The sequence below is a fragment of the Melanostigma gelatinosum genome (assembly GCF_949748355.1).
Source record: "Melanostigma gelatinosum genome assembly, chromosome: 9".
Lineage (NCBI taxonomy): Eukaryota > Metazoa > Chordata > Actinopteri > Perciformes > Zoarcidae > Melanostigma > Melanostigma gelatinosum.
In genome coordinates, this window is record NC_136642.1 from 4174920 (window position 1) to 4199950 (window position 25031).

Here is a 25031-nt window from a genome sequence, read left to right on the forward strand (position 1 = left end):
ATTGCCTTTTGTTATTGGAAGTCTCATTGTTCTGCTGCAGTTTTGACTCCATTCCTAAATGATGTTCTGCTTGTTTTTGGACCATGTGTTTTTGTTTCGTTGAGTAAAAATGGCGCAGTAATTCCTCAGAGTGCCCCTAAGCAACAGTGACAGGACGGTGGCTTTAGGTAATTGTTTGTGACGGTATTTGCCAATCCCTGATTTGATGGTGCTCTGTGGAATAACACTGACCCCTGTGTCTTCTGACTTGTGCGTGTTTCGCTTTGGTCTTAGTTGCAGAAGAAGAGTGATTAACAGGACTACGGGTCTACAGCCATGCGATCAGCTCTGTTAAGCTCAATGCTAACAGCCACATGCTAGCATGCTCACAATGACAACATGCAGCTGTTTAGCAGGTATTTGCAAAACAGCAAAGTACAGCTGAGGCTAGAGTATCACAGTATAAAGTTAATGGTTCTCTAAAACATATTATGTGGGTTAATATAGCATCAAACATATATTTGCTGTTTGTGTGTTGTAATCTGAGCTTCTCTGTGCTTTGTTGACATAGCCAGGCCGGCCGTGAATGCATTTCAGTGCATGCTAGTGCATGCTAGTGCATGTGAGCGTACCCCAGTGGATAGCTGTGGTTACAGCTGATAACGTCATCATGGGGACAGTTATCAGCTGTTGGCACCCTGAGGTAAACACTGTTCGCTCCGTCAGCACTGTTGCAGCTGTTTGCGCTGTTATCGCTGTTTGGACTGTTAGCTGTGAGCCGCCGGCTCAGTCGTCGTCATGCTGAGAGCACCTTCAAAATATCAGACGAGTAAAACGTTTTGACCGAAAGATGGACATACAGACAAAGTTAGAAATTGCATTTCATCCTTGGTGGAACATGAGTGTCTTCAGTATCATATCTGTACCAACTTTCTTTTATTGCAATTCATCCAATAGTTGTTGAGATCATTTCACTCAAAACCACAAATGTAAACCTGATGGTGGCGCTGGAGAAAAAACCCATCAGGGCATCACGATCTCGACACCATGAATATGCCAACAAAGTTTCATGGCAAGCCATCTGTAGAACCGCGCTGCTAGCATGGCTCAACATATGGACAGAAAACAAAGTGGCAGAAAACCCTGCTTGTGTTGAACACAAGGTACATGCAGTGCAAGGTATCATAGCGCTTCCTACAGTTGTTGTTTTCACGTATTAGTCCATCTGCTAGCTTATCTGTTACCAAGTGCTCTCAGAAGAGCTAACCTTCACACTGAAAGGCAGTTATCGCTCAGTTTCAAGAGCGAAAGATTTCAAACTGAAGTTAAAAGTGACCTTAGTAGTAAATCCTTCAATTACACGTCTGATTGATGCTATTCACCTCATTTTCATTCAGGCTGTTATACGTACACTGGACGCTGTATCCTTGAAACTGCTGCTGTAATCTGTCTGCATTTCAAGTCTTTGAAATACTTCACCATAGTAAAGGTGCACATGGCAGCGGAAATTGGGAAAGGTGATTAGTTTGAGGACTTAAAAATGCATAGAAAAGAGAGCGATACCCTTTTTCATTTAAGCCCTAACGTCAGCATGACAGGCCTGAAATATAGAATCAAGGAGAGGAAGCAGAGAGGAACGGTACACATCAAGGCTGAGTAAGAACACTATACCCACAGCTTTAACACTATCAACATGATGAAGTAGAAATACTGTATATAATGGTATCGGGAAAGAGCGTGATAGAGTGGCTGGCTAATCACCAGTGACAAGCCCTTAGATTAGAGGGAGGGCAGCAGATGGCCCCAGGGCTCCCCATGTCTGAATATCGCAGGAGGCTGATCAGACTCCTAAACTCCTCGTACCAGCAGACAGGCCGGTGTGTGTGTGTGTGTGTGTGTGTGTGTGTGTGTGTGTGTGTGTGTGTGTGTGTGTGTGTGTGTGTGTGTGTGTGTGTGTGTGTGTGTGTGTGTGTGTGTGTGTGTGTGTGTGTGTGTGTGTGTGTGTGTGTGTGTGTGTGTGTGTGTGTGTGTGTTTGTCTTTGTATCCCGGTGGGGACTTTGACCTGACTGCACACAGACCCATGGGGACTCGTGTCACCGTGGGGACAAAAACTGAGGTCCCCACCGGCAAACCCCTCCTACAAGCTTCAGAACAGTGTCTAGACATGCCCCATGTAGTTTTCTCAGAAGTCCCCTGGAAACCATTTTCAAGAAAAAAATGTGTGTGTGTGTGTATGAATGCTCCCCTAGTGTATACACACTAGTACTGCAGTCCCCATGAGGTAGGCTGTTCTTGAAGTGTGTATCGCTGTTTGTCCACTCTCTATTGCCCCCTATTGGTCAAAAGTAGTATTACAGTTTGGGAATACACTTTAAATGTGTCTTTTTGACCAAAGATAAGCATGAATGAAATGCTACATTTGATAAAAAATAAATATATGTATAAATAAATAAATACACAAATACTTAATATTAATATTGATATTATTTATATTGCTATAGTTTTTTAAAAATTTGCATGAAAACAACGATAACCATAATGTATATTGTCTATATATTTCTCATGTAAAATGCCTGTTTTAAGTTTCTTCCATACAATTGTAATGATATTTTACCACAATTCATTATCTCATCATTGATATTATTGACAATAACAACAACAATTATAATAATAGTCTATATTTGATTTATTTTGCCATGTCAGAGGTGTAAGATCAATAAGGTCTTGTTTTGTTGCACTGCTTTTTTAAAACTAACTTTTAAACAGTGCTCACTGTTCAATGACAATGATATTGATGATAACAGACAAATGCAGGTTTAGAGTTGTATCCATAAACATAAAATAGGAGTAGAAAAGACATTTTCCTTTAAATCAATACAGCAGGATGGTTTGAGGGGCGGCTATTTTCTTGTGTACACTTACTATTGCAATCGTTATATTAGGCTAATCTCCGTGTAAACTACATATGACAAGTTGCGGACTCACTGAGGAGAGGTTTTGCAGTAATGACTGAAAAGACAAGGGGAGTAGTAACATCACAAAGCATAGAGAGTCGCAACTTAATGCTTCATCCACACACTCTTGTACAGCGTGGGAAAGCACATTGATATAGCCAGATGCCGTTCTTGAAGTCGGAGAAAAATAAGTCCCATTACTCCCATTATTCATTCACTTGTTGGCGTGTGTGTGGGCTGGTGTCAGCAATGTCTTGCTCCTTATTTATTTATGTTTTATGATTTTGGACTCTACTAAATTAATTGAATTATTTATTTATTATATCTTTAAGCATGTTATAGCATTCTGTGTCAGTTTTTGATTTGATTGTTCTATTATTATACTATTCAAATGCTATGCATCTTCTATAGTAGGTCTATAATACGCCAACTGAAACAGTATAGGGTTACGGTGGTGTGCTTATATATTTACCCATAGTGTTAATACTTAAAGTGCTTTCCTGTTATTTGTAGCCTATAGTATCACTCTAAAACATATTTTACTGTACGATGCCTTCAGCCTGAAATCAACAGGGTGTGAGCTATTTATTCAGGTTTTAGGAGCAGCATATCAGACAGGATATATTACGCAGCAGGATAAAGAGTCGTGAATTTCTACATTGAATAAAATATACTAGGATAGTTTGGGTTTGGTTGTCCTCCAAGGATATTTGAATATTTTTTACTTAAAGTATGCAATTTGACATCATTTTGGACCACTATTACGACCATAGATAACGCTGCAAAAGCTAAAAAATAAACTTTCTGTATAGGGAGTTAGGGCGAGGGACTGTTAGACCCAGCGATGCTGCTGGCCACCAGCCCGCTGTTGTGACCATCTTCTGTAACTAGTGAAGCATTTAAGCATAGTGGAATTAGCAAGCTAGCTAACTAGCCAGTTGTCTAGTTTGCTAGCCAGCTTGCTAATTTAACAATGCTTGAATGCTTCCCTATTTACAGAAAATTAGCCACCCAAGTTGCTACTCATCTGGCTGGTGCTGAAAGTGGGCCCTTCTACATTTCACTCTTTGGTGTACCATGATTTATTTTTCGCACCAGCAGTTCTCACAAGCAGCTGCGAGCTCATAATGCTTTTCTGACCTCTTCATATCAGTTTCTCTGGCTGAATCATGATGGCAATTCATAACAGTGCAGTGCCAGTGTTTTTGCACCGTGCTTAAGTATGCTTAGTATGATTTTACAGGGCAAACATTTCCAGAAGAAACAAAAGGTCAGACAAAGCCTGTGATACATGTAAATAATGGAATAACTCCCTGCCTGCTCAGGAGAAAGATAAGCTACCTAGCTCAGTAGCTAGCCATCTGTCTCTGGAGCTAAGTCTGCTCTCTTCCAAGCTGCAACAACACTTAGCCACACAGACGTGCGTTGTCATTATAACAACTAACTCTTCAATAGACCACGGAAAACCGTAAAATGTATTTCTATGGTGGCACCCCTTGTAGCTAGCAAAGCTCATTGTAAGTTGTTTTGTAACAACTAGCTATATGGTGGCTACAGGCCTCATTTTTTAACTCTTACTTTGAATATTCCCGTGGTGACCTTCTGATCTAATGCATGGAATCTGAGGATAAAACTCTCTTGCGCACAACACTATATATATACTATAGGAAGAACTTGGAGCAACATTGCATTGGGGTAAGGATAAAAACCCTGACTTTTTGTCCCGCCCTTCCGGACTGCCGAGTTACGATTTTCCAAAGTTCTGTACAGTTTCCCGTAGTGATTTATGGCATTTTGCATTCATTTGGCTTAAATAGACGTTCAGTTAATACCTAGAAAGCAATGGGCTAGCATGCTGACAATTTCACAGTAATTAAATCTTTCCACATAGATTGAGTGGTATGAAAATCAATGGGAAATTCCGTACACCTTTCCTGTAGTAATTTATGGCATTTTGACTTTATCTTGACTTTATTTGGCCTAATTTCCCCAGAAAAGAATGGGCTAGGAGGCTGACATTTTCACAGAAATTCAAGGTTTGCCCATTCATTAAATGGTATGAAAATCAAGTGGAAATTCCAAACACTTTCTCCATAGTGAACTATGGATTTGTGACCTAAGTTGGCCTAAATTCGCATAGAGAACAACGGGCTAGGACCCTGACATTTTCACAGCCAGTCGACCTTTGCCCACAGATTAAATAGTGCGAATATCAATTGGAAATGGACTGTTTATTTCACCCAACAGAAAGGATTCGAACCAAATGACACTTATCTTCCCAAGTGGCCGAAAGCCAGTTTACACCAGTCTTTTCTCTAACTTTTTATACTTTAAAACGGGGTAGAGTTTTGAATCCTTTTCTCCTTCAAAGAGGGGCTCGTCACCATTACATACCTATAATCTGGACGTCGTAACTGCAAATTAAGGTCCCCAAAAACAGCCACAAAGGGCTTAATTGGGGCCTTAATCCCTTATATTAGTGGATTTTTTGACATATGCAAGAATGGCCATAACTTCTCAAATATGGATCCCAGAACCCGCATATTGTGGACACACATTGTGGACTAGGCCTACAATAGGATCACCTGAATAAAATCCCTCTAGATTATCTAGAAAAGATTTTTGCCTGTATCAAACTCCGACTTCAGCATGGGGTACACGTCCCTAAACTGTACACCCTGTCGCACTCTTGGTGAGATTAGACCAACTTTTACTTCTGAAGATGTCAGAGCCCTGCTTTTTTAATATGTTGTAGACAAGCCCCAATGAGGCACATTCAAGTTGGATGGGACTCCCTAGCACTTAGCATGCCTGCGCGGGAAGAGGGGCAGTTGGCCTACATTTGAATGGGGCATTTTGAACGATAAAATGAATGGAAAGTGATTACTCAAACGGCCCATCCTTCAACTAGTCATAACTTCTCACAACATGGTTGAATTTGATGGGATATTATGAACTGGGTAAACTGGGTGAGATGGGTGAACTGGGTGAGATGGGTGAACTGGGTGAACTGGATGAGATGGGTGAACTATGGATTTGTCACCGAACTCGGCCCAAATTCCCATAGAAAGCAATGGGCTAGGACCCTGAAAATTGAACGGTCAGTCGACCTTTGGCCGATGACCATGTGGTATGAAAATCAAGGGGAAATTCCAAACACTTTTCCCATAGTGAATTATGGATTTCTCACCGAACTCGGCCCAAATTCCCATAGAAAGCAATGGGCTAGGACCCTGAAAATTGAACGGTCAGTCGACCTTTGGCCAATGACCATGTGGTATGAAAATCAAGGGGAAATTCCAAACACTTTTCCCACAGTGAATTATGGATTTCTCACCGAACTCGGCCCAAATTCCCATAGAAAGCAATGGGCTATGACCCTGAAAATTGAACGGTCAGTTGACCTTTGGCCAATGACCATGTGGTATGAAAATCAAGGGGAAATTCCAAACACTTTTCCCATAGTGAATTATGGATTTCTCACCGAACTCGGCCCAAATTCCCATAGAAAGCAATGGGCTAGGACCCTGAAAGTTTAACAGTCAGTCGACCTTTGGCCAAAGACCATGTGGTATGAAAATCAAGGGGAAATTCCATACACTTTCTGCGATGATACACTTTCTGCTATGGTAAACTCCGTACACGTAGAAATTACGGCCTTTTGACTCAATTCTGCCTAAAGACACCTAGAAAACAATGGGCTAGGAGGCTGAAGTTTTCACATTAAGTCAACCTCTGCCCCAAGATGAAATGGTCTGAATATCAACGGGAAATTCTGTACAGTTTTCCCATAGTGATTCATGGCATTTAGCATTTATTTGGCTTAAATAGACGTTCAGTTAATACCCCTAGAAAGCAATGGGGTAGCACGCTGAAATTTTCACAGTCAGTCGGCCCTTGGCCACAAACCACGTGGTATGAAAATCAATAGGAAATTCGGTACACTTTTCCCGTAGTAATATATGGCATTTTTCTTCATTTTAAAGTTATTTGGCCTAATTACCCCATAAAACAATGGGCTAGGACCGTGAAATTTTCACAGTCATTCCATCTTTGCCCCATCGTTAAATGGTATAAAACTCAATGGGACATTCCAAACACTTTTCCCATAGTGAACTATGGATGTCTCTACCCAGATGACACTTATGTTCCGACATGGCCTTCAACAGTCTTTTCTCTCAAAATGTCCACTTTAATTTAAAGTAGAGATTTGATTCATTTTCTCCTTCAAAGAGGGGCTCGTCACCATTACACACCTATAATCTGGGCCTCGTAGCTGCAAGTTAAGGTCCCCAAAAACAGCCCCAAAAGTCAAAATTGAGGCATATGACCTCATCTTTCGGCCTGTTTTGGCAAGTGAGAAACGGGCCATTAAATCGTAGTGAAAGGTTGGAACTGCCTGATTTTTGCATAAATCAGTCGCCTGTGATAAGGTGATGCAGGATCTAAAGCGAGATATCTGTAGAACCTTGGGAAAGCTAACTTCCGGTAGCAGCATGCTAACGACTTGAATCCAATTGAACCTTGAAGAGGGTCCTGTTTTGTCCATCATATGTGAATTTCATCAAAGAAGGCCATTGACAAGTGTTTTAAAATTGATCAATATTAAAAAGTGGTCACAATCCAGATTTTACCAGTCTTTTCTCAAACTTTTTATACTTTAAAAAGGGGTAGGGTTTTAAATCCCTTTCTGCCTCAAAGAGGGGCTCGTCACCATTACACACCTATAATCTGGGCCTCATAGCTGCAAGTTAAGGTCCCCAAAAACAGCCACAAAGGGCTTAATTGGGCTCAATTGGGGCCTTATTCACTTATATTTTGGCATATGCAAGAATGGCCATAATTTCTCAAATATGGGTCCTAGAACCCCCAGATTGTGCACACACATTGTGGACAAGGCCTACAATAGGACCACCTGGAAAAAATCCCTCTAGATTATCCAGAACTGATTTTTGCCTGTATCAAACTCAGACTTCAGCATGGGGTACATGTCCCTAAGCTGTACACCCTGTCGTACTCTTGATGAGATCAGACCATCTTTTACTTCGGAAGATGTCAGAGCCCTGTTTTTTTAATATGTTGTAGACAGGCCCCAATGAGGCACATTCAAGTTGGATGGTACTCCCTAGCACTTAGCATGCCTGCGCGGGAGGAGGGAATTGGCCTACATTTGAATGGGGGATTTTGCCAGGATAAAATTAATGGAAAGTGATGACCAACTGCCCCATCCTTCAAATAATCATAACTTCTCACAACATGGTTGAATTTGATGGGAAATTGCTTGGCAACATTCCCCTTGATGACTTGAATAGGAAAATATTGCGGAAAAATCTGCAGACCCTCTGGAATGCTATCTCCTGTTAGCAGCATGCTAATGACTTGAATCTAATTGTACCTTGAAGAGGGTCCTCTTGTGTCCATCATATGTGAACTTTAGCATAAAAAGCCATTTACAAGTGTTTTTATTGCACCCAACAGAAACAGCAACATGTACACATCATTAACAGTCTTTTCATAATATGTTAGTTAAATACACATATAAATACTTATGTTGAATACAATGGCTTGTAAATAGTTGTAGTTTCTATTTTATGAATATCAATGGTTGTATAATTTTTTAACAGTTCAAAAATGCTTCTATTACTTAACTTCATTAGAAATGCTTGTTTCATTTCAATGTCCTTTTTTAATTGAATTTTTTTTTACATACTTTATACTAAATTCTAGTTGAGCAATAAAGTCTCAACTTAAGCAGGTATTTTATGTAATCCTTCCGTTTTAGTAATTACTATTACCTGTCTAAGTTATTAACAACGGCTGCAGACCAGGCCGAGCCTCAGAGCTCCCTCATGCTGATCGTGACCGAAGGAGTGGGGGATGGGTGAGGTTACGGTGGGGACAGTCAATGTCATGTTCTGTGTAAAGTACCTTAAGTTTCATTGCTGACATTACACAAAACCTGACGTTTACCATCATCATGGGGACCATGGCGTGGCCCCTCCCCCATCAGTGCATGCGCCCGTGGAGAGGTGACTCACTGCCTCAGACTGTCGAGCGGCTCCACACACATGTAACTTGACGGGCTAGCTGTGGAACCTGGATGGAAATGGTAAGTTTTTAATTATTATCCTTGCTCCTAATGTTGGTACATGTACTGCCATATAAAAAGAGCTGTTGCAATGTGCTGGAAGTTAACCGAGATGGACAGCTAATATTAGCTAACACTAAGCTAACATGTGCAGCTAACAGAGCTGTGAGTGGAGCTGGGTCTGGATAAAGGTGGAGGTGGGTCTGGATAAAGGTGGAGGTCTGAACAGACGTGAGTGCAGCTTCCTGCTGTCACAGTGTTTTAACACATTGATATTCAGGCTAAATGTAGCCTCTGCTCCAAGGAGATGAACTACAGCAACAAGGGCTCACATGTCCTCTCATCACACTGTTCACTGTTTCGGGCTTGTCACCTTTTTCACTCATGAGTTTGCAGGTATGCGATCTGAGACCAGCCTACCGTTAACGGAAGGCTGGACAACTAATTACAGTTAACTACAAATGGATAATTTACACATCGTGGGGCTTTTTTACAGTCACAAAATGATATTTAGATATTGTTTAGAATTTATATTTTATCATCATTATCTTTTCCCACAGAACGTGAATATTATGCTCAACAAAGAGACATATTTGACATATTGAGTCAAGGTTAACTTTAAAAAAAAGTATTTCTTCACATGTAAGCAGATATTGTAATTCAAATAACCATGGGTATTGAAGTAGAATATTTAGCCTCATACTTTCAGAAATAAGTAGATCACCTTACTATAATGCAGCCTATAAGACCAGAACAAATTACTTTTAATTTCAGTCAAAATGTAATAATAGCAGCTCAGGCAACAATTTTAATTACACAAAATTCTACCACTGCAGCTTGAAATACTGAGAAAGTCTTTTGTAATAGTGGAGAATATTATACTGAATACTTCAGGGAGTCTATTGGTTTCAATCCCAAACTGATCATACTCTCAGGGTTTAAATCATATAACTATTTAAAAATAGTCTAGACGCAAATGAAACACATTTTGACCCATCAAAGATGATGTTGAAGTTATTAGTTCATCGTAAACCATATTAACATTTCTATCCTCTAATATATTTGCAGGCGCTGATGTGACAGATGGCTTTAACCCTGAACAGACCAACGAGGTAGGATATGTCATCTTCTTTGGGTTCTTAATTGACAGTTAACCTGCTCGACTGTGAATGTCGAACAGAAATCAAAACAATGCTAGAGTAATTCATTTCTTACAGACTACAGCTAGTTAATCACACATATTAGACTTCCATTATTACGACAGTGTTTCCCACAAGGAGAAATTAAATAGTTTGCACTGCAGCCACTTATTCATAATGTCTGATGAAATATAAGTTGTAGTATTTGTTGTTTGGTTGTGTATTATTTTATTTATGTAAAACAGTGTCGATTGGTAGGTAGGTAGGTAGACTGGTAGGTCGACTGATAGGTAGGCAGACTGGTAGGTTGGGAGCCTGTCTAAACATTACAAAAAAATTATTTGTTTTTCAGGAAGAACACCAGCGGTCCAGTGACAATACCGATATTCTTGACCCCACTCCAGCTGATGTCGATGAGGACACAAGTGTTCCAGAGCTCATGAGAACCGACAGTGGAGTTGTAAGTTTATTTGCAAAACTTCACATTCTAACATGAAAAGGGCCATGACATCTGTCAGTTTACAGGAATCAGGGTAATATTTTCAGAGGCTGTGATGATTATTGAAAGCGGTAATGTGAAGTGCCACTACGAGACAAAGCACAAGTCTTTTGAGCTAACGTCTCGCATCTCAAATAAAGGCACAGGAAAATAAACCTAAGAGCCCAGCACTCAATTTCTTTTCTAAACATGTTGCCTAGTTTTAGTCTATTGTTTTGTCTTGACATTTATTATTGTTAAATGCTTGTGATTTTACAATGAAGAATATCCAAGTCTAATCCTTTCTTTTTTTAAGCTCAACAGACAAATGCTCAGAGACAAAAGAGAACCTCTATCAAGTTCTGAGTACAGTGATGAGGATGATCCACATCCAGCCAAAGGTAATATTTCGAGTAAATGTGAGGATTGTGAAAATTTCTGATAAAATATTTCTCTTGGAAAGAAAGCACACACTGTCCAGGTACATTGCTAGCCTTAATCATTTGCATGCCTTTTACCTTGCCTGTATTATTTATTGATTTATTTCCAATCACTTTCCCTAATACAGTTTCCTTAAAATACCACATGAGTGTTTATTCTGTGGGCACCAACAGATTGTAGACACTATTTGATTGGATGTATGAAATTAATTGAAAGTCTGTTATTCTCAGTTTTGCTTGTGTTTTAATAGGTAGTTTGGATGAAAAGATGCTGGTTGGAGAGGCCTCTGGTCAATCACACACAAAAAAAGGTAATCTTTTCAAAGTTTTTCAGTTTCTCACCTAGGATCAAGTTATTAAGTGAGTCCACTGACATGAGAATACATTTTATAGATTCCCTATCCAAAATAGAAATAAACTAATAAACTATCATGTATCGTTATGTAGTATGTAACTTAGTTAATACGTGTATTAAGTAGTTCAAATGAGCTCCACCTTTACCAGCTGCAACATTAAAGTGATACATTCATTAATGCATCGATAATTATTATCCAATGATTTCAGCCTACTATAAATATATTATTTTGTCCATTCTGCATAGTGAGTATACTTTAACTTTCAATATTACTCTGTGCGTTTCTATCACGCACCTGGTTTTTGTGTGCCCAGGTTTTGAGGCTAATGAAACACCATATTAAAGTAACTGGCATCATTACGTAAGGAAATATAATTTCACATCATCCAGTATATTGAATTCAGAATCATCTATGTAAAGGACTCATTTGTTCAGGTCAGTAGATCTCATCTAGTCCTAAATCACATAATGTCCTCTGGACTAAATGGACAATGACCAGTTGTTTTAAATGAAGTACTCCACTTGTGTCATGTACTACTGAAGCTAGTGTTAGTAAACCGTGTCTTTGTTCATACTTCTGCAACTACCGTCTATATTTCTGCTGCGAGTTCTATTTTTGTATTAGACACTGTTGCTCCAAATACTTATGTTACTGCAACTACAGGTTGTTCTACTCGTATTTTGTGTACTGCTACAGTCAAGATCGATACAACATTATAGCCTCAGTACTTGCTGGTTTTTGAATAACATTAAATTACTGTCTCATTTTATTCAGGGTCATCACAAACAAAAAAACAGAAGTGGACCAACGACGAAATCCAGGCTGTGGAAAAAACACTCATGGACCACATCAGATCTTGGAAGGTTCCTGGAATGCATTCAGACGTCACCACTAGCTCTCAAAGGAAGGAGGTGGGAGGCAGTGAAATTTTACACAAAAAACCGAATTGATGCACTAAAGCGAAAGTCTTTGCAAGAAAGGTAAGCTTTTACATTTGTGCACTATTGTGTTCAGATGGAAGACTACAGGTACAATCTTTGCTGGACATTTATGCACTTCTGTTACTGGACGTTGTTCAATATTGTCAAATGGAAGGTTTAACAGGTTTTTTGTTTTTTTTGAAGAATTCATAATCGTGCCTGTTCTCTTTGACATTCCTCGTTTTCTTTGTTAAATATTTGAATATTTCTATTTGCGTTACGGCATTAAAGTTGTACGAATCTATTTTGTGATACACAAACATATTTTCGTTGTATTTTTTGTTATTTAAAACCATTTCACTACACTTAAAAAGTGTACATTGCAGTGCAGTTGTAATAGAAGTTGTACACAACAGTTGTGAGGCATTGAAAGGTTTTGAAACAGTAAGTGTTGAAATAATGTTTACAGAATTACAATTTAAGTATTGTAGTAGTCAAGTTCAGTATTTGTTTTGCAAGTGAAATACTACTTTGAAATATTATGCTGAGAGCATTGCAGTTGTGATACTGTGATATTCAGCTCCATCATTTGTAGGTTTTTTTTCAACTGAAATACAAAGCACTGAATATCACAGTATCAAAACTGTAATGCTTTCAACTGTAATATTCAGTGTACTATATCTGAAAAATGCACAGAACTTTGAAATAAAGCTGTGAAGTTTGAACATTTCTGATTCTGATCTGACATTTACATTGAGTGGAGTTCAATATACACAGATGAGTCATTATACAATTACAACATTTAATGGTGAATCCACAAATGCAATATTAAATGAATTAACAAAATATAATACAGAAACAACTCTTTTTTTAAAATAAAGCTCTAGTTTCTATAAACTTACCCTCCATTGAATACCTTATATAGGCTTGAATACCTTATATAGGCTTGAATACCTTATATAGGCTTGAATTCCGTATATAGGCTTGAAAGACACATTTTTAACAGTGTCCCCTGGTGGTGGTTTGTATTATGACATGATAGGAGCGTCCCCGCTGGGATAGAAACACCAGACAAAAATTCAGTTTGTTAAATTTGAGAAGTTTTGATACTTGAGTTGATATTTTGGTTCCCAGGACCAAAACAAAATTTATGTGATGAAAAGTATGCCGTTATTCCATTCAGAAAATGAGGTCCCCACGCGTAACCTCTACACAGGCGTCCCCACCATGTAGCAAAAACGTGTATGTGTGTGTGTGTGTGTGTGTGTGTGTGTGTGTGTGTGTGTGTGTGTGTGTGTGTGTGTGTGTGTGTGTGTGTGTGTGTGTGTGTGTGTGTGAGAGAGCAGGACGAACAGGATTATATAGCTGTCACATCTGTCAGTCAGGAGCTCGAGCTGCCCCCCCCCCCTCCACCCCCTCATCTTGGAGCTGCTGACAGCTGTGGTCATGGCAACAGAGATAATATGATGACTGTGTATATGTCATGTGCCCCTGCTACCTGTGACCGTACCTATCACGCTCGCTTGACATCTATTTAATGGGAAATATGCTAAACTGTCACACAGTTGATTATGTGGCTGTTCAGTCGTCTGCTTTTTTTTTTCCTCATTGTTTTCGAGTAGTTGTTTGAGAACATTGCGGGATCCTCGGTGAAATCGTATCTTTCACTATGTTTGTAATTTATCTCCTGTTTGACAAGACACGTTGCTGCAACTGTTGCAACGGAGAGGAAATGAGGTTATATTTCTTAAAGCAACAGTACCACAGTGGGGAAACAGCAACGCCTGAAATATCTTGTTCCTCTGCGTCATACAGCTCCGTAACAACAGTGAGCACCAATGTAACTTGTTTCTTCACCGACATGAACCCGGCAACAGTGGTTTATTATTAGAGTCGGGGCAATACTTCTCTAAAACAGTAATTATTGAAAAAGGAAAGGATATATTTGTGACTTTTTTTTGTAGGATTTACGTCGTCAGAAGGAACAAATGGACTTGAGGTCGAGTGCTGCATACTGGTCAGAAAAAGCCTTCTACTTATAATGCTTTTATAATGCTTTTAAAACATTTGCATGAGGAAGTATTGGCCTGAAAATGACTTTGTAACTGTCCAAGAACTAAATGATAGTAAGTCAATAAATCCAGTAACATAACTACTGTAGATGTCAAATAAATGGAGTGGAACACAATATTTCCCCTTAAATTTCGCAAAGTAAATACTCACACAAAATGAAAAACAGCTAAAATACCAGTACTTCGAAATGGTATTTATTCACAGTACTGGGTAGTACACGTCCTGTCTCTGGTCTACACCGCAGTGTGCTGCATTTGCTGTGAGTCGTGCACCTGGACCTGTCTTCACCATGCCACTAGTGTGGAAGTGTGTATCCCAGAGTTGCCCATTAACCAGGTGAAGCGGGTCGCTCTGCTCGGGAGAGCTCGACGTCTCTGAACACATTTTCTCACTCTGGGCTTCAGTCGGCAACTTTAGTGTCCCGTGTTGATCCAGGTGCTTTTTTTTTCAGAGGCTTTTCCTCTCAGACGAGACTAAAACTGTGGCGGAAACCCTGGTGTGTGTGTGTGTGTGTGTGTGTGTGTGTGTGTGTGTGTGTGTGTGTGTGTGTGTGTGTGTGTGTGTGTGTGTGTGTGTGTGTGTGTGCGTGTGCGCGTGTGTGAGAATGAAATGTAGGTCAGTCCTGCTGTTGTAGCCTGCTGGTGAACCCTCCAGTCAGACTGTCAGACAATCCGAACTGGCATGTGTGCACTCGTACATGGGTGTGTGGTTTCTGCGTGGACCCCACCCTACCATTGATCCTCCACAAGTACTGCAGCCCACCACCCCTAAATCACAGTAGGAGGAGCCGGCGTGGGAGCCGTTTAAGTAGCACCGACAGCACTGGGTCAGCTATTTGAGAGAGGCTCATTCCTGATGGAATCTCCCCCCAGTCCAGTTTACAGAGGATTAATATCATTAAAAGCCTGCTCGGCCTCGCGCCCACGGTCTTTTCTCGTTGACTGTCGGGCCCCGTGTGACTGAAACTGTAGCCACGGATGAATTAAATTGAGTGAAGCGGTGGGAGAAAGAGGGGAGATTACTTCTGTTCCTCAGTTTTCCATACTTCAAATACAAACTGGACCATGACAGACGTCCATCTCTGGTTCCTGCCGGCTCAGTAAACTGCCGCTGCACTTTGACTTCATTCAGAACTTCAGAGCTGCTGACAAAGGGCAGCCTCGTCTTCTACAACCTGTGCATTATGCAGTAGACGCTACTATATTAGAAATGCAGTGTGAGACACAACACTGAACTTCAGAACTATCTACATATCTCTGTCTCAGCTGGATGTTTCTGAAATATCTGCATGCGGTGCTGAAAGTCAGCTCAAGTGTCATTAAATTTAAGCAAATACGACCACTTGTTGACAGAATCATTTCAGATTTCTTCTGTGTTAAAGAATACCGCCGGCATTGTGAAAACACCAAAACTAACGATGTCTCTCAGTACTTTTGAACTTACCTTCATTGTCTGAGGATCTCAACCTACAACCCGTTGGTTCCGAGTGAAAATGTAAATCTTTAAAACATGCCACAAATATAACTAAAGGACAAATCATTTCCAGAAACACTGAGGGCGCAGTAGTTTTTCCTAAAACAGCCGGGCAAAAGTTACTCAAACAGGAGTAAACAGTGTATTTTTGGGACTGTTTTCAGCTGCGCATTAATACACAATCCTCATTGTTTTTTTACGGCAGTGGGACGGCGTATGTGGGATTTATTCCTAAAACTACAGTGCCTGTGTTCATGATAATGAAGCAACATGTCACCCGGAGCCACAGTGGGGCTCCTTTGTGTGTTTGCTGCTTTGTTGAGAGAGTTGTAATTCCCGCTGTCTATACTGACCATTAAATCCCTTTCGAGAGCGATTACGTTCTAAAAGATCAGACACACAAACAGTCGATTTTCTGTTCCAAGCTCAGTCTTTTAAGTGTAAGATTTTAATATATTGTCTATTATGCGACCATCCATCTATCCATGCAGCTCAATAAGGAACCAGTCTCACAGACCTCGTTCAGCCATACGAGGACGGTGGAAAGGTGGATTTGTCCCCCATCTCTTACGACGTAGTCACGTTAGTAAGGGGTCACTTCTCCGACAGCATGGAGGAGGAGGAGGGATTACAGCGACCGCGTGAGTAATATACTGAACTCCTTCTTTAAGGTCAGAGAGACTTCATGGCCGTGGTGAATTGCAGCAACAATAATATCCATGCCTGCTGCTCGCGTGGGCGGTAGAAGACAGACTCCCATCCACCATCCTGACCGCCTCGTTCTGTTTCACTGCGCTCGGTGAATATGTCACACTGCTGACGCGAGGACCGTTCTCCACAGTGTCTCCTCCTGATAGACGAGAGTTTTATGTGACAACATTTTACTGCTCAGGAGTAATGTTGAGGACGGAGTTGCGGGCGGCGCTAGCACAGGAAGGTTGTGGGTCAGACTTTGCTGTGTACAAAATATGCATTTGAACTCCTCAACAGCAATGTCTCCGCCCATAAATCATCAGAAGATCTACAGCAGTTTCATGTGGGAACTATTTTCTTTCTGCCGAACTACACCCGCCAACCGTATCACTGCACGTAAGGAAGTGTGCACCTACTCGTGCTCGTGAGAGTGACGTGTGATGGCGTCCTCCTCGTCTCATCTGTAATGTTGGTGTATGTTTTTAAATGAAGTTCAGCCTTGGTGAACTTTGACATGCAGATTTGGACGTCTGATCAACAGAAAGCTGCAGAGTCCAAAATAAAGGACAGAATGTCGGCCCAATAGGAGCGTTCCGCTATCGACTTTTATTCAACCTCCTCTGTCGGAGTATGAACCGCCTCACAAGAGAGGAATGGTCCGTACTTATTGCTCATGAGCTCGCTAACAGTTAGCAAACTCTGGAGAGCGTTTATCCGTCCTCACTTCATTAAATGAGTTGTAAATGGTGTAGCCGGCACAGAGACAATGCAAAGAAGCTTGGAGAGCGAGTGACAGACCAGCACAATGCTTGGTCCACATTTATGAATGTTAGGAGAATCATACCTCTTTATCTGATCAAAGAAATATTAAAGACAAACCAGGTGAATGGTACCAAATAGCAACAACAAACCGTCTGCTCCCTTCACTGAGAAAAGGGTTGAGAACTAATATCATGAATTACTTGCTGCATTCAGTTCAGACAGTCGTCGGCGCGACACGACATTTGCAGGTTGAAACGATTCACTCTGGAGCAGTCGGTGCACCCTGACCTCATTATCGCCTGCTGTTTCCGTCAACATCCAGAGTTGTTTTTGAAATAGTCCGAGATGAATCATCACCGTATGACGTGATTTTAATTCTTGTTCAATTCTGATACCACGCCGTAGAGATATTGAGATATTTTGCGTGACAATATTCTGCACGGAGGATACCTGGACGCCAAGTGTCGATCTTCTGATCAGCGGGATGGCAGGAAGTTGGTCAAAACAAAACAAACTTTATCTTATTCGATAAAACAGAGAATTTGCAGTTGAAAAAAAGCTCATGAATCTCAACACATGTTATGAAGTCCAGAGTATTCTTGTGAGTATTATCACATCTTATTTCAACAGATTGCTCTCATTGCTCTCCAGCATGGCAGTTAGCCCCTCATAACTGTGAGGAAACCACAGCTACTCCTCAGAGATAGAGGAGAGCTGAAGTACAGGGAAACTGGAAAAAATGCACGAGGATGACGAGGGCAATACGGGAGAGGAAGAACCGGAGTAGAAAAGCCACTCCGGGTGCCGTCTGCTCCGCTCAACAGCGCGATCATCTCTTAAAAAGAAGAACGGGCTATCATCAAAGCCTTTTACAGCCTGCAGCATGGAAATTGGCAGTATTAACCTTTAGTGGTGCTTGACACTATAATGCTCTCTTGTCAGAGTAGATACCCGATGCCTCTCACGTATGGGTGGATCCCCCCTCTGGGAGGCTGTTGTGTGTTAAAGGCAAAGTGGAAGGCGTATGGGAGAGAGACGGCCTAAGAGAACAGAGATGATGGAATGGGTGTGAAAGAGCAGGAGAGAAAATGAATGCAGCCTCTCGGGATGGAAATACTAATAAGACTTCTCTGCTGCCAAATGCTGCGATTGACCAAGTCAGAGCTCCTCTCTTTATTAACGCTGATCATATATTGGCAGCAGTAAGAGAGGGCGGGCGGTGGGTTTCCTACACGACTGAAAGGACGAGGAGGAAGAGCGCTCTTCAATTTCGTCTGGAATTTATTTCCGTCTGTCGGGTTCAATTTATCCGCGGTATTGCCGCCGCGCCCCGACACATCTGTCGAAGCCTGCTTGTCAAAAGACACGGGTGACTTTTAAGCCGCCGCCATCAAGCGGCGTTCAAAGACACCGCGTTGGCCTTTGAGGCAACACTGTTGCATACCAGTCGATTCAGTCTGGGAAATAAAAAAATCGAGAATTTGCTGAGTAAATGGAGCAACATCGGCTGAAGACTACGAGCAATGGCGGCTCAAAGCTTTCCTCTTATCTTAACTAGAAAATGGCTTTACTCTATGTTCTACCCGGAGCCGATATCAAAGCCGCTCATTCATACTTTCACGTTCCTTTTGCTCAATCTCAATGGAGGCATTGCAGAGCGGTGTTTTGATCAGAAGAGCACATGTTTAAGATGAGTCCAGGGCTCCTGAGTTGCTTTGATCCTCCACCGACTGGGGCGCCTTTAAAAGTGACTCTTTGGAGTGCGGGACATTCTATCGAGGGTCCCGTCTACAAAATACAACCGGCGGCCAAACCAGGCTGCTCGTTGCCACATCCCTTTGTCGATGATATTTGAGTTCTTATTTATTCTCAGATATGGAGGATTTCGCCAGAGAAGGTTTTACGCCCCAAGAGCCAGATTTCAAATGAAACGTGCTTTCTTTCTGTTACACAGCAATAGTTCTCTGCATTTAACAATCACCATGTCCTAGTATAAGGACCAGAGGGGTGGTAGGTTGGTGGTCCAGTGCCTTGCTCAAGGCCACCTGGGCAGTACAGGATTCGATATTCAAACGGCAAAATATTTATTCACATATATGAAATCAGAAAAGCAATATTGTGGTGTTTCATGGGTGGAGTTGTCACAGATGATCCGCAGTGCAAATGTGGTTTAGTTTAGAAAACCTGCTTCCACCGGTACAACCTGAACAGAATCTGCTTGGACATCGAGGTCACACTCTGCTGGTAACTTGTTGTGTAGTTGTGTGAGGGGCCTTATCGTTTACCATACGAGCCTTGGTGATGCGTGTGCAAATGGTGCATAGCTTAGTTTATTGCCTTTGCTTGCGCCCATGAAATCTTGTTGGTTGCGTGTTTAGTCTGTAAGACTTCAGCGGAGTACGAGCTAGCGGGGACTCCCCGATTGCCACCGGGTGTTTATCACACTGTCTGAGCATTTCACGCTGGTTTCTCCAATGTTGCTGACCCCAGCTTTCAAGTAAAACACACACACACACACACACACCTGATCCACACTTTCCCAGACTGCACCACAGGACTGCTCTGTAATTGCTGAGCCACTTACGAGTCCTGTGTCGCGGATATAAATCACACATTTCAGCGGTCGGTGTGAAAATATGCAGCCGTGGTGCAGACGTTCGCTCGCCGGCAGCATCTGCAGAGCGTCCAACATGTGAGTGCAACACATCTGGTCCGCGGCATCATTAACCCACATTTATTCCCGGATTGCACAGTGTTGTCGCGGCGACTGCCCCACCGTGGGCGACGTGTGCACAGACACAAACAAACAGATCCCACTCGCTCAGACATTCATTCACACTTACCCCGCTCCTTCGCTCTGGAACAGATGTAAGCTAGCATGTAGACCATGACATGCTAACACTGAGCCTACGTGTTAAGGCCACCGCTGCCACACCCTTGGCGACTCTATCTCCCTCCATCTCCCCCCTCCTCCCCCGTGTTGCGGTTCACGTCCACCTGGCTGTCCTCCCGCCTGCCTCTGCCCTCATGTCCCATTCTCAAGCGATTACCACTCTAATCCATATTTAATGGATTCGGCGCTCTCTCCTCCTGTCCCGACGCTTGCCCCTGATTAAACCTCCACTGTGTTACGATCCAGATGTTACCACTGGATCAAGGAAGCGGGGAAAAGGTGTCTGTATTAGGAGAGTTCAGGGTTCGAGTTCGAGTTCAGGGAATTGATTGGTTCCCACCCCCCACCGGGGCGGCTTGTTCAATCGCAGTTACAGAGAAGCTATTATCTCGCATGTGTTTAATCCCATCGCGTTGTCTCCACTCACACGGACTCTGAAGAGAACGGTTTGATCGCCTCGCCAACGCCGACTAAAGACTGACTATAAAAGCAACACAGGGAGGGGAACAGATTCATGTGTTTATTGACGGAGTGTCAAGCCGCAAATACAGAACAGGTTCAAGTGTTCTGCTTGATTGTTTCCTCTCTAGATTTGGATCCATATAAGGATGCAATAATATCAAACCAACTTTGGATAGATGTGTGTTGTGAGTGTGTGTGTGTGCGTCAGAAAAAGTATGCATGCACGTGTATATTTATCCTTCTGTGTGTGTGATCACATGCTCTGTGCCCCCCCCCCCCCCATCTCCTCCCTCTGTCCTCTCATGTTTACCTGGAGCGGCGCAGTAGTGAAATCAAAGGGCAGAAACCGAGAGCTGTGTGCTCATTTATCTCAGCACCTTCAGATAGAGGGTGGCATTTTTCACAGCTCACACCCCCCTGGTGCGATCATAGCACCCTGTGTGTGTGTGTGTGTGTGTGCACATCACCTTGGACCTCCTGCTCTATCCAGCGATGATATTCTCCTCTCGCGTTCCACCGTCGGGCCGTCTATTAGCGCCTCTCGCGCCGCAGTAAGCAGGAAGGCTTTTAATGCCGCGTTCCTTGAAAGCTTTGTTCTATCTCTTCGCCTCCTAATTTATGGAGGAAACTGAGGCCGTGGGTGGCTCATTTATACACAATGATATTCCTTGTGATGTCACTTCTGGTTGTCTCGCTGTCAGGAGAAGACAGGGTGTAAGTGAGGAAGATCAGACGAGAGCTACATGATGAGATGCGTGTACTGTACAGGTTTTTCAGCCCAGTATCACGAGGAATTACATCCATGATTTACGCAAACACCCGCTGCCAATACAGGAAGCTGTTTGCTCTTTATGTAGCGAGACGTTGGAGGTCATGGTGGTGCATGAGCTCTGCCTTTCACTGTTTTATAAACCAGAACAACAATCTTTCCTCAAGTGTTTTAGTCGCCTAAATGTCGAGGCACAGACACACTTTGTGGTCTGGATTGTCATTTATTTGGCATGACCTCTATCTTTATATAACTCATTGGCTCGTTGGCATTCACAGATATTGTGTTGAATTTGAGATGTTTTCCTAAATGTACTGTACTGTTGATATATTTCAAGTAAGGCTTGGTTTTATCCAGACTTTTAGAACTATAAGACTGTTATTTTTAACGACGTGTTTTATCCCTCTGCACCTCCAAACATCAAGCGTTTTCTCTCATGTGATAGAGACTCAACTTTAGACAGCAGACTACAGTGTGACGAGTTGCAGAAATCTTTTTGGATCCCTGTATGAGATGGATGTATTTTCACTTGCCTGCTATTTTACCATACTTACTGAAGTAAAATAGATAAATACACTTTTTTATTATTTTTTATCATTATTTTTGAACATCTTGGGGCCAGATAATGTTTAAAAATTATGAAATCTAAAGATCTAAAGAACTTCTTAATGTCTGCATGTAAGAATATGTCTACAATATTTAAGTAGTGAGGAGAGTATTGCCGTGCAGAATACAGGAGTAAAAAATAGCCTTCGCTCTCTGTTGATCTGCTTGCTTGAGAAAGAAATGGCAGCGTGTTCATGGCAGCGTCCTCCAGCACTCGACTGCTGATAGTGTGAGCAAGACGAAGGGTTTGAAAGTGACTCCAAACTCCCATTTCTATGAAAAGTTCTCGCTCTGAAACAGAGCACAGGCTGGGACGTGAGTTTTGAGAGCCAGAAATCTCAGGAACTGGTGAAGTCGATGTCATGCAGCAACCCCAATATATATAACCCGGCATGCCTGTTTGTGGTGTCACAGCGGCTCTGGAAAGCCACTGGGCTAGAAGTGCATCGCTCATATCTCAAAGACCTCAGAGTTTCCTTTAATACTGGAGTAAAGGAAGCTAGAACTGCTTATTTTGCCAACCTAATCTCTTCCTCAAAGAGAAATCCCAAGATTCAGTTTGACACAATTAAGAGAATTGTAACCGCACAAATTATAACAAATAAATGAATAAACGAGGGGCCAATGCCTGATGTCCAGCTTTAATCCTAAAATATGTGGCCTATTTGCATACACTGCATAAACTGTTGGCCTTCTCTGCCCGTTTTCCCTCACGAATTAAACTCCTCAAAATCCCGTCATTGTTTGGTTGACCCTTCACACACAGGCGGTGTTTCTGTGTTTTCATGCTTACAGTAGAGATTAATAATAGAGGAACATATTCACAGCCGGTCCGCGCTGGCCTGGCCTACAGTAAGCGTGTGTGTCCGGGCACACGGCCGTGGTCTCCATATGGAGAGCGATGGCAGCTCCCCCCACACTCATGCAATCGGGTCGCTCCGAAAGGCACGCGAAAAACCTTCGTATCGCCGCCTCGTGTTGTCGGACAGAGATTTGTGCTTTAAGTGCACAAACAGTTGCTCGCTGTTATTGATTTTCCCTCCGGTCAATCCGTTTCCTCCAGCAAATCATGTCTTCGGGGAGGCTTTCTTAGAAGATCTCCTCTTTAAAGGGATATGCTAATTCTCGGTGCACTGCAAGTCGCGGGATGATTTTTACTTTCAATCATTGATTCTTCACGCTCCAGTAACGATGCTCAGCAGACTGAGGTTGTATGCTGATCAACGGGCATTTTCATGTAATTATTCAGCTTTTATTATTGTTCTACGATTTACAGTGATAATGTTTCGACGAATTCAAAAGCCGCTGAGAGAAAATGAAAAAGCACAAAAACAAAACGTCAATGTTTTTAAGAAAATCTAATACGGGGAGACCTTCACAGCAAAGAAAGGCGAGCAATGACCAGAGCCATTTTCGTCCTGTGACTGCCATCAATATCCTAGCAACCGTCTCCCGGGGGCTCTATAATCTCCCCCATCTAGCCAATTAACAAGTGGGGAGGGTGTGAGCGGGAGGGGTCAGGGGAGCAGAGACTGAGATCTGGGCTTCAGAGAAACGCTTGAGACGCTGATCGCGGCTTCATCACTTCCACTCGAACACCCCGGCTATTCCTGTGTTACCCAGGTGGCTTCTTTCTCCTCCGTGTTCATTTCGCCATCTTGATTTGATTAGGTGCAGCGCCACTTGTCAGTCAGGTGGACAGGATAGCCGCTGAGCTCGGGCCACCTGTCTGCCTGTTAACCTGATCCAGCCTGTGCATTGAAACAGAAACAGAAAAATCGGCTCAAGTTTCCTTAAATGCATGAATTGACTGAGAGCGAAAAGCTTCCTGCTGAACTCTAATGTTCACAGCAGGATTGTGGGAGCCGCCTTCATCCGGCAGAATCGTTCAGGTGCACGCCGGATCAACTTCACCCCATCTCCGAAACAAAGTCATTCATGTGCCTCCTCTGTTTGACAGTTATTCACACCTTCTGTTAAAGGCAAACAATAACGTCGATGCTCTATACCCTGAGCTTCCTTTATCTCGGGAGGAATTCACGGCTCATGGGGGCTATTCCTCGACACATGGGATGCACGCAGCAGCCGCCATGAATTATTCAAAGCTTCTCTTCCTAGTTGCAGAGTTGACATTGAGTCGTTTCTTCATCTATGGGATCCCCCACGGAGAACGCACTACTGTATACTGAGAGGTAGAGGGGCAGCTTCTTATACTAAAGTTCCAGAGCGTCAGAACAAAGGCCTCCTGTGCTGTCCACTACATTAAACATGATACAGATACCCACTCATGCCGCATAGTAAACATGAACACCAGCTGCACTGTAAAACCGAGGCTTTTCACTCAAATCGAGGCAGACTGACTCGCCCAAAGCTCTGTGTTATTAATGCGCTCACACCTCCACATGCGTAGGCATTGGCACAAATTAGCACAAGCAAGAGGCTGGTGTCCTATGGGAGAGGCAGCTGTCAGTCTTTAGATCTATTCTTGGCTCGGAGAGTCTTCACACAACTGGGAGGGGGGTGGGCTGACAGGTTCTGTAGTAATCAATCATCTGTCCCACGGCTGCTTCACAATTTGATACGAGCGATGGCAAAGAGAAATAAAAAGGAAGCTATTATTCGGAGGTTTCAAAGGCGAGATTTTTCAAAGGGATTCTGTCCATAACATGACAAAATATAGATAGTCACATGCCTGACAATTCTCAGCAGATACCAGAAAATATAGGCGACTGTGTCCCTTCTGCCCTTTCTCCCCCCCCACCTACATGTCATGCAATTATAGCTCAGCATCCTAACAAGACCTCCCATAGGACCACTAGTCAGTGACGCTGTCAGTTTGGTAGCTGAGATTGCTGGAAATGTCTCATTACTCAGCTGAGTGTATGCAGCAGAAACTCCTCAACGCAGCACAGTTAACTCTGTGTGTGAACCCCCCCCCCCCCAAA

General features: G+C 42.4%; 1 protein-coding gene and 1 long non-coding RNA gene across 2 annotated transcripts in view; both read left to right on the forward strand.

Annotated features, from left to right (window-relative positions):
* Positions 1–25031, forward strand: part of thsd7ab (thrombospondin, type I, domain containing 7Ab) — a gene marked incomplete at its 5' end in the record, with an annotated part of 119620 nt that overhangs the window by 6564 nt on the left and 88025 nt on the right. The window lies entirely within an intron of this gene.
* On the forward strand, positions 10509–12933 carry LOC306782402. Its single transcript, XR_013772271.1, has 4 exons — positions 10509–10621; positions 10956–11040; positions 11331–11390; positions 12210–12933. It is a non-coding gene; the product is annotated as an uncharacterized lncRNA (long non-coding RNA).